The sequence below is a fragment of the Macaca mulatta genome, chromosome 10, assembly GCF_049350105.2.
Source record: "Macaca mulatta isolate MMU2019108-1 chromosome 10, T2T-MMU8v2.0, whole genome shotgun sequence".
NCBI lineage: Eukaryota > Metazoa > Chordata > Mammalia > Primates > Cercopithecidae > Macaca > Macaca mulatta.
This window is the reverse complement of record NC_133415.1, coordinates 86,581,101-86,594,713: the sequence shown is the minus strand read 5'-3', so window position 1 is coordinate 86,594,713 and position 13,613 is coordinate 86,581,101. Positions and strand designations below refer to the sequence as shown.

The 13,613-nt window shown below is 45.5% G+C and overlaps 1 protein-coding gene across 2 annotated transcripts in view; it reads right to left on the bottom strand.

The window, feature by feature from the left end:
• The window catches only part of CHMP4B (charged multivesicular body protein 4B), a 45,991-nt gene that overhangs the window by 30,925 nt on the left and 1,453 nt on the right, over window positions 1–13,613 (bottom strand). The gene's annotated exons all lie outside the window — the stretch shown is intronic.

Genomic DNA, 13,613 nt, shown 5'->3' with positions numbered 1-13,613 from the left:
CCTCACCAGATCGGGAGCTCCTAGAGGGTAAGAACTATGACCCACACCATCCCTTCAAATTGAGTCTTTCACAGTAAACACTCAAAATGTTTGCCAAACTGGGTGGAACTTAACAACCTTTCTTCCTTTTCCCACCATCACCTGATAAAAACAAACAGCTCCACCCTGTGATGCCAACCACCGGTCCATCTCCTAAACCTGGGAGGAGCTGGCTCTTTTTCAGGGACCCTTTGTGTGGCCTTGGCCTCTCTGCTTCTTACTTCTGAAATAAGAATAAAGGTTCTTGTCAGAGAAGCTCAGTGCTTTGAGATGAGAGGGTTTGCAAACACAGATTCCCAAGTTAAAGGCCATTATTTTAAACTCCCCTTAGACCCATGCACCATTTACCAACTAATGCTAGAAACTTAAAGCTTGTTTCCAGCCAAATGCCTCTTCTTTTATCACAAATGCCCTAGTGTATAGCTGCTGAGAGAGCAGCACTGAGCACTCTGGGTAGCCTGTCGGCTTTTCATTTCCAGAGTGTGGAGATTTCCATCTCAAGTGTGAAGACAGCTCATGGTTTCAGGAAAAGCCGAGTTTCAGGTCTGCTGTTCTCTCAAGTCTCCTAGTATAATACGTCAATAAGTTCCCAACCTATGGGTTGTGAGCTCATGGGGTTCACAGTGGTCACTCCAGCGCTCTGTGAATGTGCCCACCTGTGCCCTGCCTGAAACGAAATGATGAATGTATCACACAATAATAAAAACAACTACCATGTGTGTAAATTTACCACTTACACAGACACAGACATAGGGAAGAAAGACAGTGGCTATATACTGAATATCGGATGAAGGGAATTTTGTATTAATATCTGATCTTCGGAATTAACAGGTATTAAAAGTACAACCATTATCATACACCCATTCTCGATATTTTTTGAAACTAGAAAAGGGTTATTCAACCTGAAAAGACTAGGGACTATGGGTTGATCAAAGAGTCCTGGGTGGGAGGGATTCCCAGCCCTAGCCAGACTTCCAGAAAGCAGAGCCAGGTGGTCCTTGGCTAAGTTTCTAGATCTTGGTTTCCCGAGCAGAATAACAAAATGGTAGGGTGAAAAGTACCTAGTAGACTTCCCCCGGCCCTGCTCTTTATGACCCCTTATCCTTAGACCAGCCTCTGATACTCTAGAGCTCTATTTGCAGTGGCTTGACAAGCCCTAGAGCAATGGTTCTCAACCTAGGAGCTTCTGCCACCCTCCCCCCACCCTTTCGGGGACATTCAGCAATATTTGGAGACATTTTTATTGTCACAACTGGATAGGGAGGTATTAAGAACATCTAGTAGGTAGAGGCCAAAGCTACTGCTAAACATCCTACAATACACAAGACAGTCCCACACAACAAAAAAATTATCCAGTCCAAAATGTCAATAGTCAAGGTTGAGAAACCCTACTCTAGAGGCCACAGAGAAAATGAGCTTATTGTGGGAAAAGACGGAAACCTGACAGGGAAATGCACAATGTTGATGTTGTAGCAAACTGAATGAATGAAGACGAGTGAATAAAGGCTCTCAAACCATTCCAGAATGTAACAACAGTCTCCTCTTGGTCTTCTCCTTGGCACTAGTCCCGCTGTGTATAACACGGTCCAGTCACTCTTGAGGCCCCCACACCGCAACCCCAACCTTGTCCTCCTCAACCTGACTGACCACACCCACTACTGACACAGCCCTGCTGAAGCTGGGGGGAATCTGAAATGCAGCATTAACAGGAAGGAGCCAGGGTGGATGCACAGAGTGGCAGAAAGGCACTAGCCTTGGAGCCTCAAGAAGGGCTCTAGCCTTGACTCTGCCTCTAGGAACACCATTTAATTGTTTTGAGCCTTAGTTTCTTCCTTTCTTTAAAAGGAAAAAAAACGGGGCTAAAAATCATAATCTGCCCTACAGAAGGCTTCTCTGAGTTTCAAAACCAGATTATGTATGTGAAAGTTCTTTGGAAGCCATAAAACACTGTGAAGTACTCCTCTGCAGAATAAGGATAGGTGCTCACATTGTACAGGAAATATTATAAAAATTGATTTCCAATGACAAGATTCTGTCTATTGATAAATTACAAGCACTCAAGGATTATAGCAATCTGGGGTGGGTGTGGTTACTCATCCCTGTAATCCCAACTCTTTGGGAGGCCAAGGTGGGAAGATGCTTGAGCCCAGGAGTTCAAGAACAGCCTGGGCAATATAGTGAGACTCCCCTCTCTATAAAAAATAAAAAATTAGGCCGGGTGCAGTGGCTCACATCTGTAATCCCAGCACTTTAGGAAGCCGAGGCGGGTGGATCACCTGAGGTCAGCAGTTTGAGACCAGCCTGACCAATATGGTGAAACCCTGTCTCTACTAAAAATACAAAAATTAGCCGGGTGTGTTGGCACGCGCCTATAATCCCAGATACTCAGGAGGCTGAGATAAACGAATTGCTTGAATCTGGGAGGCGGAGGTTGCAATGAGCCTAGATCGTTCCACTGCACTCCAGCCTGGGCTACAGAGTGAGACCCTGTCAGAAAAATAAAATAAAATATAATATTAGCCAAGCTTGGTGGTGCATGCCTATAGTACCAGCTACTCAGGAGGCCGAGGTGGGAGGATCACTTGAGCTCAGGATGTCCAGGCTGCAGTGAGCCATGATCACGCCACTGCACTCCAACCTGGGCGACAGAGCTGAGATCCTACGGAATACCAAACACACCAGAAAATCCACTGTGATACAGCCCACCTCAGGATCCCCAAGTCACAGAGCTAGATCTGCCCAGTGACTCATATAATCTGAACCTCGACTTTCTCATCTCTAAAATGGAACAATACCACTCACACACGATGAAGTTTGTAAAGTACACGGCATTTCCCAGAGTTGGGGGAAATGTTTTCATTTCCTGAGGATACCTTTTCTGAAAAAAATTTTTTTTCTTTGAAATACAATGTTTTTAAGCACAATGAAAATTACTTAACTGGGCCGGGCGTGGTGGCTCACGCCTGTAATCCCAGCACTTTGGGAGGCCGAGGCGGGTGGATCATGAGGTCAGGAGATCGAGACCATCCTGGCTAACACAGTGAAACCCGTCTCTACTAAAAATACAAAAAATTAGCTGGGCATGGTGGTGGGCGCCTGTAGTCCCAGCTACTCAGGAGGCTGAGGCAGGAGAATGGCGTGAACCTGGGAGGTGGAGCTTGCAGTGAGCCCAGATTGCACTGCTGCACTCCAGCCTGGGTGACAGAGCGAGACTGCATCTCAAAAAAAAAGAAAAGAAAAAAGAAAGAAAATTACTTAACTGGGCCTATATTGCTGTGTCCTTTACACCTCCAAAATTACCTCTAAAATCTAACCATGAGGGCTGTCCGCAGCTGTAAGCCCTGCAGCCCTGTCAGCTAGGAGAAGCAAGCTGAATGCCAGGCTGATATCAGTTCCCTCCTTAGACAAGGCCACAGAAGGCTATCGGAGTCCATTACAAGTTGACGCCCAAAGTCCTAACTCCAGACTTGCCAAGCATCTGCAATGACACACTGCCTATGTGCAAAATTCTGAGAACATGCTTTGGAGAGATGAAAGCAACTAGTTTACCTGATAGAGAATTAAGAGAGTAGGCTGGGGGCGGTGGCTCACGCCTATAATCCCAGTATTTTGGGAGGCCAAGGTGGGTGGATCACCTGAGGTCAGGAGTTCGAGACCAGCCTGGCCAACATGGTGAAATCTCCGTCTCTACTAAAAATACAAAAATTAGCTGGGTGTGGTGGTATGTGCCTGCAACGCCAGCTACTCATGAGGTTGAGGCAGGAGAATCATTTCAACTCGGGAGGTGGAGGTTGCAGTGAGTCAAGATCACACCACTGCACTCCAGCCTGGGCAACAGGGCGAGACTCCGTCTCCAAAAAAATAAATAAATAAAATAGCAATAGGCCGCGTGCAGTGGCTCACGCCTGTAATCCCAAAACCTTAGAAGGCCAAAGTGGGTGGACACCTTGGGCTCAGCAGTTTGAGACCAGCCTGGGCAACACGGCAAAACCCCGTCTCTACAAAAAAGAAAAAATACAAAAATTTAGTTGGGCATGGTGGTGCACACTTGCTGTCCCAGCTACTCAGGAGGTTGAGGTGGGAGGATGGCTTCAGACCGAAAGGCAGAAGTTACAGTGAGCCAAGATCTTGCCACCATACTCCCCGCCTGGGCGACAGCAAGACTGGAAGAAAGAAAGAAAAGGAAGGGAAGGAAGGGAGGGAGAAGGAAGGGAGGGAGGGAGGGAGGGAGGGAGGGAGGAGGGAGGGAGGAAGGAAGGAAGGAAGGAAGGAAGGAAGGAAGGAAGGAAGGAAGGAAGGAAGGAAGGAAAGAAAGAGAAAGAAAGAAAGAAAAGAAAGGAAAGAAAGAAAGAAACTAGCAATAATCTGGGCTTTATTTTAACTTTTTTTAAAAAATAGAGATGGGGTCTCGCTCTGATGCCCATGTTGGTCTCAAACTCCTGGCCTCAAGTTATCTTTCCACCTCACCTTCCAAAGTGCTGGGATTACAGGTGTGAGTCACCATGCCCAGCCTAATCTGGGTTTTAAATGTCAGCCTTGTCAGTCAATGTCTCCAAGTCCAGGGAACTCTGGGACACACCATGTTGATCAAATTCCTCACCCTAATGGGGGAGTCACAGAGTAAATCCTAGTCTGGGTAGCAACTCGTCTCCAAACCTCTGCAGGGAATAGTGGCTGGGCTACACACATGTAAAGTCTTATTTTTATTTATACAACTATTAGATCTTATAAAGATTACAAACCAGGAATTTATAATGATTGCTTATGCAGACAGTAGAGAATCCACTACTCAGGTTTCTTAGTTCCTACTTCCTTTCTTAGGAAGACAATTTTAACTGAATCATTAACTGAATAATTAAGCAAATTAATTATCAGAATAAACTATACTTTAAATTTAGTATTCCAAAGCTAATTATTTTATGACCAACTTAAACACTGACCCATTCTCATGTCCCCACCAAGGGGCTTCTGATTCAAATAAAGTACTTTTTAAAAGTACTGCAAATAGTTCCACATTCCTGGTTTTTCTTTCTCAAAAAACTTTTCCTATTAATCTAAAGTTTCAAGCACTCATACATTTTGAGTTCCTTTCTGCTCTAACATTTCATTACTCCCCAAAATAACTACTCAATAAAACATAAATTGAAGTCCCCCAGCCCCCACAATGAAGTTGTTCCAGTTCCCCTCTGGTGCATGTCACAAACTGAATCCTGAATATGCTTCGAGAACAAATCGCACTGTATCCTGGTTATCTGTTTACTTGTGTCACTTGGCTAGATTATAAGCACCTCAGAGGCAATGACCTGTCTTCATCTGCGTTTACCCAGCAACTAGGACAGTATCTGGCACACAGTTCAAATTACTACATACTTACCTATCAACTAGATTCATGAGTGAAGCAAAAGTTTCCAGCCACCATCTTTGAAAATGGATCAACTGAAATTAAACACAAATGTGTACCTATACAGCATTAAGATCAAAGATTTGGGATCTCAACATCAGAGTCCCCAAACTGCAAAATATCCAAATCTGTTTCAAAATCTCTCAAACTTTGATGGGCATACAAACCACCTGAGCACCTCATAAAATGCAGGTTCTGCTTCAGTAGGTCAGGATGGGGCCTAAGAGTCCACATTTCTAACAATGTCCCAGATGTTTCCATAGACCACACTTTGAGTAGAAAGCTTGTGTAGTCAATTCTGTATTCCTTTTTGTAGCTAAAGAAGCTGTTGTTTAGAGATATGAGGAGGCTTACCCTGGATTACTAAACTAGCAAGTGGCAGAGGTGGAATGTGAAGTCAGGCCTTCTCACCCCAAAGCTAGCACCTTTTCCACTATACCATATCACTGGCCTTTTGAGCTAAACAACCACAACCAGAGGGATGTATAGCTTTACTTTATCACTCAAAAAAACCCTCCAAGCCAGCTTTGCCCTTTAAGGAAGAGGGAGGAGGTAGAGCTAGAAATATCAGCTGTTGGGGAATCAAGCCAGCCAGATGCTCTTGTTAAGAAGTTAAATCATTCAATCCTTCAGCTAAGACTCCTTAAGAAGGACCAAACAAACTTTAGGGGTTCCTAGATGCTCATCCCTTTACTACTGAATAAGCCACAGGAAAATACGATCACTTTTCCCTGTCTCAGTGATACCGGAAGTATCAGGGCTCAAGAGCACACGTAACCAAACTAGTTCCTAAACAAATGGCTTGGCCCTGCATGTTCTGGGGTTGTCCTGCTCAGACTTTGGCTAGAATATTCAGATTATTCAGCTCTGTCCACTCCACACCTTAAGAGCAACATTGGCCGGGCACGGTGGCTCACACCCGTAATCCCAGCACTTTGGGAGGCCAAGGCGGGCGAATTAGTTGAGGTCGGGAGTTCAAGACCAGTCTGGCTAACATGGTGAAACCTCATTTCTACTGAAAGTACAAAAAAATTAGCTGGGCTTGGTGGTGCATGCCTGTAGTTTCAGCTACTCAGGAGGCTGAGGCAGTAGAATCACTTGAACCCGAGAGGCGCAGGTTGCAGTGAGCTCAGATGGCGCCACTGCACCACTGCACTCCAGCCCCGGCAACAGAGCAAAACTCCGTCTCAAAAAAAAAAAAAGAGCAACACTGGTAAACAGCAGCATATCCAAAAGAGGGTAAAAAGGAAGGAACAGAAGCACCAGAAAATGGACAGTCAATGAAATGTAGAAGGGCTGTCCTAGAGAAGTGCAGGCTTAGACATAAGCACAATCGTCCTTGATCTGTCATGTAGAGAAGGGGAATCAGACCTGTTCTCTGTGGCCCCAAGAGGCAGAAATCACGACCCATTTTCTAGTTCACAAATGTCTAGTGTCAAAGCTGGGATTTGCCCCAACCCTTCTGTCCCCAAATCCCACATTCTTTTCACCAGCCCAGGCTGCTTCCCTATGAAGCTACCATCCCAACCTGTAGCAGAGGTAGGTACTACAGAACGACAGATATCAATCCCAAATAAGAAAGGTGATTTTACAGTCGGAGCTATCCGGAGACAGACTAGGCTGTAGTGTGGGGGGATAGGGCACCTAATACAAATCCTGTCAACAGAGGGGTTCAATCAGAGGTTAATCACTTGGCAGGAATGCCACAAAGGGAATCTGGGCATTGGATGGGTAGCTGGGTGAGATGAACCTGCAACCTCAGAGATGAATTAAACTCTTCCTGCTGTATTTTCCTCTAACATTTCATTTGTAAACTTAGGGGTTTGCCTTTTCTCATAGTTACTTTTACCTTTGTGTCTTCCTCAATGAACTGTGTGGGCCCTTGTGGGGAGAAGGCAGTGTCTCATCTATCTTTAAACCCTTACTGTCCCTAAGACTATCCCTGGGAAGCCAAGGAAACAGTTTCATCTCGCCTATTTGCCAGGCATTCTACATACATCAACTTATTCCATATCCTCACAAGAGCCCTAACAAGTAAGCATTGGTAGTATTTCCCTTTTCACACACGGGGGAATTGAGACTGAGAGAAACTAAGTAACTGCCAAGGTACTACTGGTGAGAGGGAAAGCTGCATTCAAACTGGGAATCTTTTGCCCACATCACCACACTGCCTTCCTCCGAGAAGACACGTAATAAATGATGGCTGACTTGAGCCAAACAGCTTAAAAACAGACCAGTACTATAACCAGCTAGATCTGTAGTTTCCCATTGCTATGCTCAGATTTTCCCCTTCTAAATATAATCATCCATCTGCAAAATGACCAACTACAGTTGTTTTCTAACATCCTCTGTCTCACACACTCTTAAAGACAGTGACACAACACAAAATAATTCTGAGCAAGAAGACTAAGTTTTCATAAGAAAATCCTCAAGGCCCCAATAGCTCTGCCCCTCCTCCTGGTGGGCCCTGGCTCCATGCCAAGGCTCTAGACCACTGTAAACAAATTAGGTCCTGGTTCTATGCCTCAGAAATGGCTGGCTTGCACACATCTTCATAGGATGGTCTCCAAGACCTCCCTCCACACTGAAACCCAACTCTGGACAACTCAAGGTTTCTCCAAGCAAAACAGTCCTGCTCAAAGGTCTTCACGTTTAGTTAAACTTCCAAACAAAATCTATCTTGAGTTACAAATCACATTATAAACCTACTCTGGCAGGCACTTAAAAATATCTAATCTACCTGCCAAATGGGGCAAAATAAGGATTTTGTCATTTGAATCAAAGGCACCAGCATGTTTGGATAGTCAACACATAGGGCCTCTGGTACTCCATCTGTCTTAAGAAGTAAACCAAACTCAACCTAGCCAACCATTTTTCCAAACAAGAAACTTAAGCATCACTGAGGGAAATTCCCACTGCTCAGTTCCCTGGGTGGATTTCGAGTTTTCTATCCCTGGGCCTCTAGGATAAGAGATCCTGCTGGCACATGCCCCATTGAGACACTGTGCTTTTCAACCTGAGATCTTGATTCCAGAGAACCATAGTTAAGTTCACTATAAATTTAACTTATTACGGTGTCTTCACACATGCTTATGTTTTAGAGAGACTTTATTAAACAGGAGAAAACCACTCTCACTCCAGCAATGAGCACAACTTAATGAAGAAATATCTCTTGTGAGCTCCTGGCCTCTATGCATCCATCAGACATTCTCAGCTACACCTAAATTAACCTGTAAATGAACTGATTTGCATCCATAAATCCACAGAAATGTACCAATGTAGGGTGTTTTAGATGCCAGTCTCCATTTCCAAATCTTATACAATTCTCTTGTTAAATTATGATCTTGCCGGGCGCGGTGGCTCAAGCCTGTAATCCCAGCACTTTGGGAGGCCGAGACGGGCGGATCACGAGGTCAGGAGTTCGAGACCATCCTGGCTAACACGGTGAAACCCTGTCTCTACTAAATAATACAAAAAACTAGCCGGGAGAGGTGGCGGGCGCCTGTAGTCCCAGCTACTCGGGAGGCTGAGGCAGGAGAATGGCGTAAAAACCCGGGAGGCGGAGCTTGCAGTGAGCTGAGATCTGGCCACTGCACTCCACCCTGGGCGACACAGCGGGACTCCGTCTCAAAAAAAAAAAAAGAATTATGATCTTGTCTACAACTGTTTTCATCTTTACTAAAACAGGAAAAAAAGGACAATCTGGGCCGGGCGCGGTGGCTCAAGCCTGTAATCCCAGCACTTTGGGAGGCCGAGACGGGCGGATCACGAGGTCAGGAGATCGAGACCATCCTGGCTAACACAGTGAAACCCCGTCTCTACTAAAAAATACAAAAAACTAGCGGGGCGAGGTGGCGGGCGCCTGTAGTCCCAGCTATTCGGGAGGCTGAGGCAGGAGAATGGCGTAGACCCGGGAGGCAGAGCTTGCAGTGAGCTGAGATCTGGCCACTGCACTCCAGCCTGGGCAACAGAGCGAGACTCCGTCTCAAAAAAAAAAAAAAAAAAAAAACAAAAGGACAATCTGAACCATCTAGAGTAGATATTTCCTTAGCTAGTTATCAGACTTAAAAATAAAAGAATCTTTGATATTTGATCATCTTCCATTTTTTTATTTTCTTTTTTTCCCCACATGTTCTCCAGAAAAGTATGATCACCTTTCTTAGGGAAAAAAACTAATGGGCATTGTTTAGAAAGGTACCAAAAAAGACCTAGTTTTGGGTGATTTTTGTCACTTCACCTAAACTCTGATCTTGGTTTCCATCCAGCTCTCAATGAAAGAACTTTTCCATTTGACAACTAAACCAAAGAAGTCTGACCAACAATAACTTTATCAGAAAAGTACACTTACTCAATATCCACAATTTGCCACACTCTTTCATATATTATCTTAGCTGATCCTCACCATAGCCATGTGAGATGAATATTATTTCATAAATGATATTTAAGTCCCTTGAATGGCAGAGACCACATCTGGTTCACATCTACATTCTCAGCACCAAGAATGGGGCCGAGGACACAGTAAGGGCCTGCTATGTGCTTAAGAATGAATATATGACTAGGCCGGGCGCAGTGGCTCACGCCTGTAATCCCAGCACTTTGGGAGGCCGAGGCGGGCGGATCACGAGGTCAGGAGATCGAGACCATCCTGGCTAATACTATGAAACCCCGTCTCTACTAAAAAATGCAAAAATTAGCCGGGCGTGCTGGCAGGCGCCTGTAGTCCCAGCCACTCTGGAGGGTGAGGCAGGAGAATGGCATGAACCCGGGAGGCGGAGCTTGCAGTGAGCCGAGATCGCACCACTGCCCTCTGGCCTGGGCAACAGAGGGAGACTCTTGTCTCAAAAAAAAAAAAAAAAAAAAAAAAAAAGAATGAATATGTGACTAAAGAAAAAGAAATGAAATTTGGAAAAAACATGCAATCCAAATTTTGCTCTAGGCCCCTCACTGGAACCACTACCTGGGACACACCTACACACTGCAAATACTCTACCGAAGCTTCTGAGGTCTGTTTCAAAGCTTCTAAAGTTTGTTTCATCTTTCCAAAGTGTATGCCTCAAAGATAGCATCCACATTTGGCTACACACCTAGCAGGGAATGGCCTGTTTCTCCTTCACTTCTTTTTCCCCTACTCAGCACCACACCTTGCACAGGTGGGTGTTTAATGAACTGAGTGTTTAATGAACATGATGATGGCCATGATGACACCCTTGGTCATCATGGGAGTAAACAACACAAGATGCCCACAGTCAACAGAAGAACTGGTCTCTGAGTTGAATTCGTCCCCTCGTGAGCCTCATTTTCCTCTCTTGTACAATGGGAATAACAGAACTTATCCACAAGATTGTTTTTTTTCATTTAACAAATGCTGACCATTAACCACGTGCAAAGCACTGTGCCAGGTGGTGGGGACACAGTGATGAATGTGACCATCACATCTTACCTCGTGGACCTCACAGTCTCAGTGGATGCTGAGGGGTTTTCCAAACTTACAGGGACTATACAATTATGAAGTACCCACTCCTTCTCCTGTTTCCCAACTTCATTAATGCCATCACCATCCAACCAGCTGCCCAACCTATAAACTGGGGAATCATCTTCCACTCCCCTCTCTCCTTCGTCCTGCCCACTCCCACAATTACAACAAATCACCAAGTCCTTTTGATTCTCCTTCAGAAAAGTCTCAGACATGTATTATTTCTCTTCCAGTTTCCCATGCTTCTATACTAGGCCCTTTGTTCTCACCTGAAGAATTGCAAGTCTCCTTGTAATAATGATAATGACAAGCATTTATCTGTCACTTACCATATGGCAGTCATTGTCCTAAGAGCTTTGCATGTATAATATATTTTCATCCAATCAGGCAGATGCTAGTACCCCGATTTGTAGAGGAGGAATCTGAGGTGCAGAGTAACCTGCCCCCCAGGTACACAGCTAGTAAATGATGAAGCTGTGGCTCAAACCCAGGTCCGAAAGATGCTAACCTTGCCCCGTATGGGATTCTTGCCTCCAGTCCTTTCCTGGTCAGTCTACACTTCTTCCTTTAAGTTGCTGCTGGAGTGCTCTTTCAAAATTCCAAGCAGATATGATGACTCTCTGCTTCCAACACTTTGGGAGGCTAATACGGGACGATCGCTTGAGGCCAGGAGTTTGAGACCAGCCTGGACAACACAGCGAGACCTTGTCCCGACAAAAAAAAAAATGTTTTGAATTAGCTAGGTATATGCCTGAAGTCCTAGTTACTCAGGAGGCTAAAGTAAGAGGATCATTTGAGCCCAGGAGTTGCAGGCTGCAGTGAGCTATGATTGCACCACTGCACTTCGGCCTGGGCTCAGAGCGAGACCCTGTTGCTTAAAATGAATAAATAAATAACAATAAAGGACAGCTAAGGGCTCCTCACCACTTCCAGGTCAAGGTCCAAAGACTACAGGCTCAGTGTTATCTCCTGTCCCACCCACAGACTCCAGAGGTGACACTGTCCCTGCTTCCCAATCACACCCAACTCCTTGCTGACCCACCTCACATTCTCCTTCCTCTGCCAAGTCTTCTTTATCCTTTCCCCCAAAACAGATGCCTCCTCCTCTGCAGCCTCAGCCCATGTACACACTCACGTTTCTGCACTGTTATAATCATTTCCTGCTCTCTCTCTCTCACGCACACACACTCCCACCCTACACTTGCAATTCTGAGTTCCTGAAGGGCTGGCACAGTGTATTTTCATCTCTGACTCTCAAGGTCCCAGCATACTGGCAGGTGAATAAGTAGACTAACTGAATGTGGTAGTGTTCACCTCCCCACACTAAGACCTTCCTCCCAGAGGATGCTAAAAAGAAGGGTAGGTTACAGTAGCTCCCATTCTCTCAAGCAAACTCAGGAAGACAGCCTGTTTTCAGCAAGTCTGACAACTGAGATTGGTCCTCTGCAGTCGGCTGACGAGCTCTCCCACAGCCCCTTGAAAGTCAATTCAATCACCAAAACTGCAGAAATGGCTGGGCGCAATGGCTCACGCCCATAATCCCAGCACTTTGGGAGGCCGAGGCAGGCAGATCACGAGGTCAGGTGTTCGAGACCAGCCTGACCAATATGGTGAAACCCTATCTCTACTAAAAATACAAAAATTAGCCAGGCATGGTGGCGCGCACCTGTAATCCCAGCTACTCAGGAGGCTGAGGCAGGAGAATCACTTGAACCCAGGAGGCAGAGGTTGCAGTGAGCTGAGATCGTGCCACTGTACTCCAGCCTGGGTGACAGAGCAAGACTCCGTCTCAAAAGAAAAAACAAAACTGCGGAAACTAAGCGAGCTCCAGACCAAAAGATCAGAGGCGAATGGTAAACTGACACCTTCCTCCTGCATTCCAAAATGCAGAAAGGTAAAAACACTGACTCTGATGACCACAGAGGATCTGGACTAAGGGAGAGTCATCAGAGGAAAAAGCTAGAGACAGCAAAATATAACCCTGTTCCCATCTCCACAACTAAGCTGGAGTCCAGGCCACAAATGGACCCTGCAGCTGCCTCCTCACTGTTCTCCCTGCTCCCACCCTCATCCCCCACCCACTCTCCAAACAGCAGCCAGATGATGTTTTTAAAACCCTGTCAATAAGGACACGTTCCAGCAAAATACCCTTCAAAAGCTTTTCATCCACTTGGAATAAAATCCAAACTCCTCACCAACAAGTTCAAAGTCCAACCCCCGCCCCCTTTATTTCATACCACTCTCCCTCCAAGCACTACATTCCGGACACAGGGGTCTCCCTCTTCTGTTTCTTACAACCTGCCAACCTCTGAGCCTTTTCCCATGCTGCTTTCCATGCCTGAAAGACTCCTCCCCCAGATTTTTACAGAGCTGGTTCCTTCTCCAGACTCAGTTCAAACTTTACCTTTTCAAAGAAGCCTTCCCTGACCATTCTACCTCAAGTGGCATCCCTCCCACTCCACCACTCCCTATCAGACCATCTTTTTGTGTGTTTAGTACTTATCACCCCCGGACAGTATTTTCTTCATTTATTTTCCTGTTTCGGTCTTCTCTCCCATTAGGGTTGAGGCTGTGTTTTGTTCACCCCTATGAATACAGCGCATGCACCAGGCACTAAAAAGAATTTCCAGAATATTTGTTGACTATCAGCAGAGAAGCATCCTCAAGATAGGCTATTTTGTTCTCCTATTAGAATGCAGA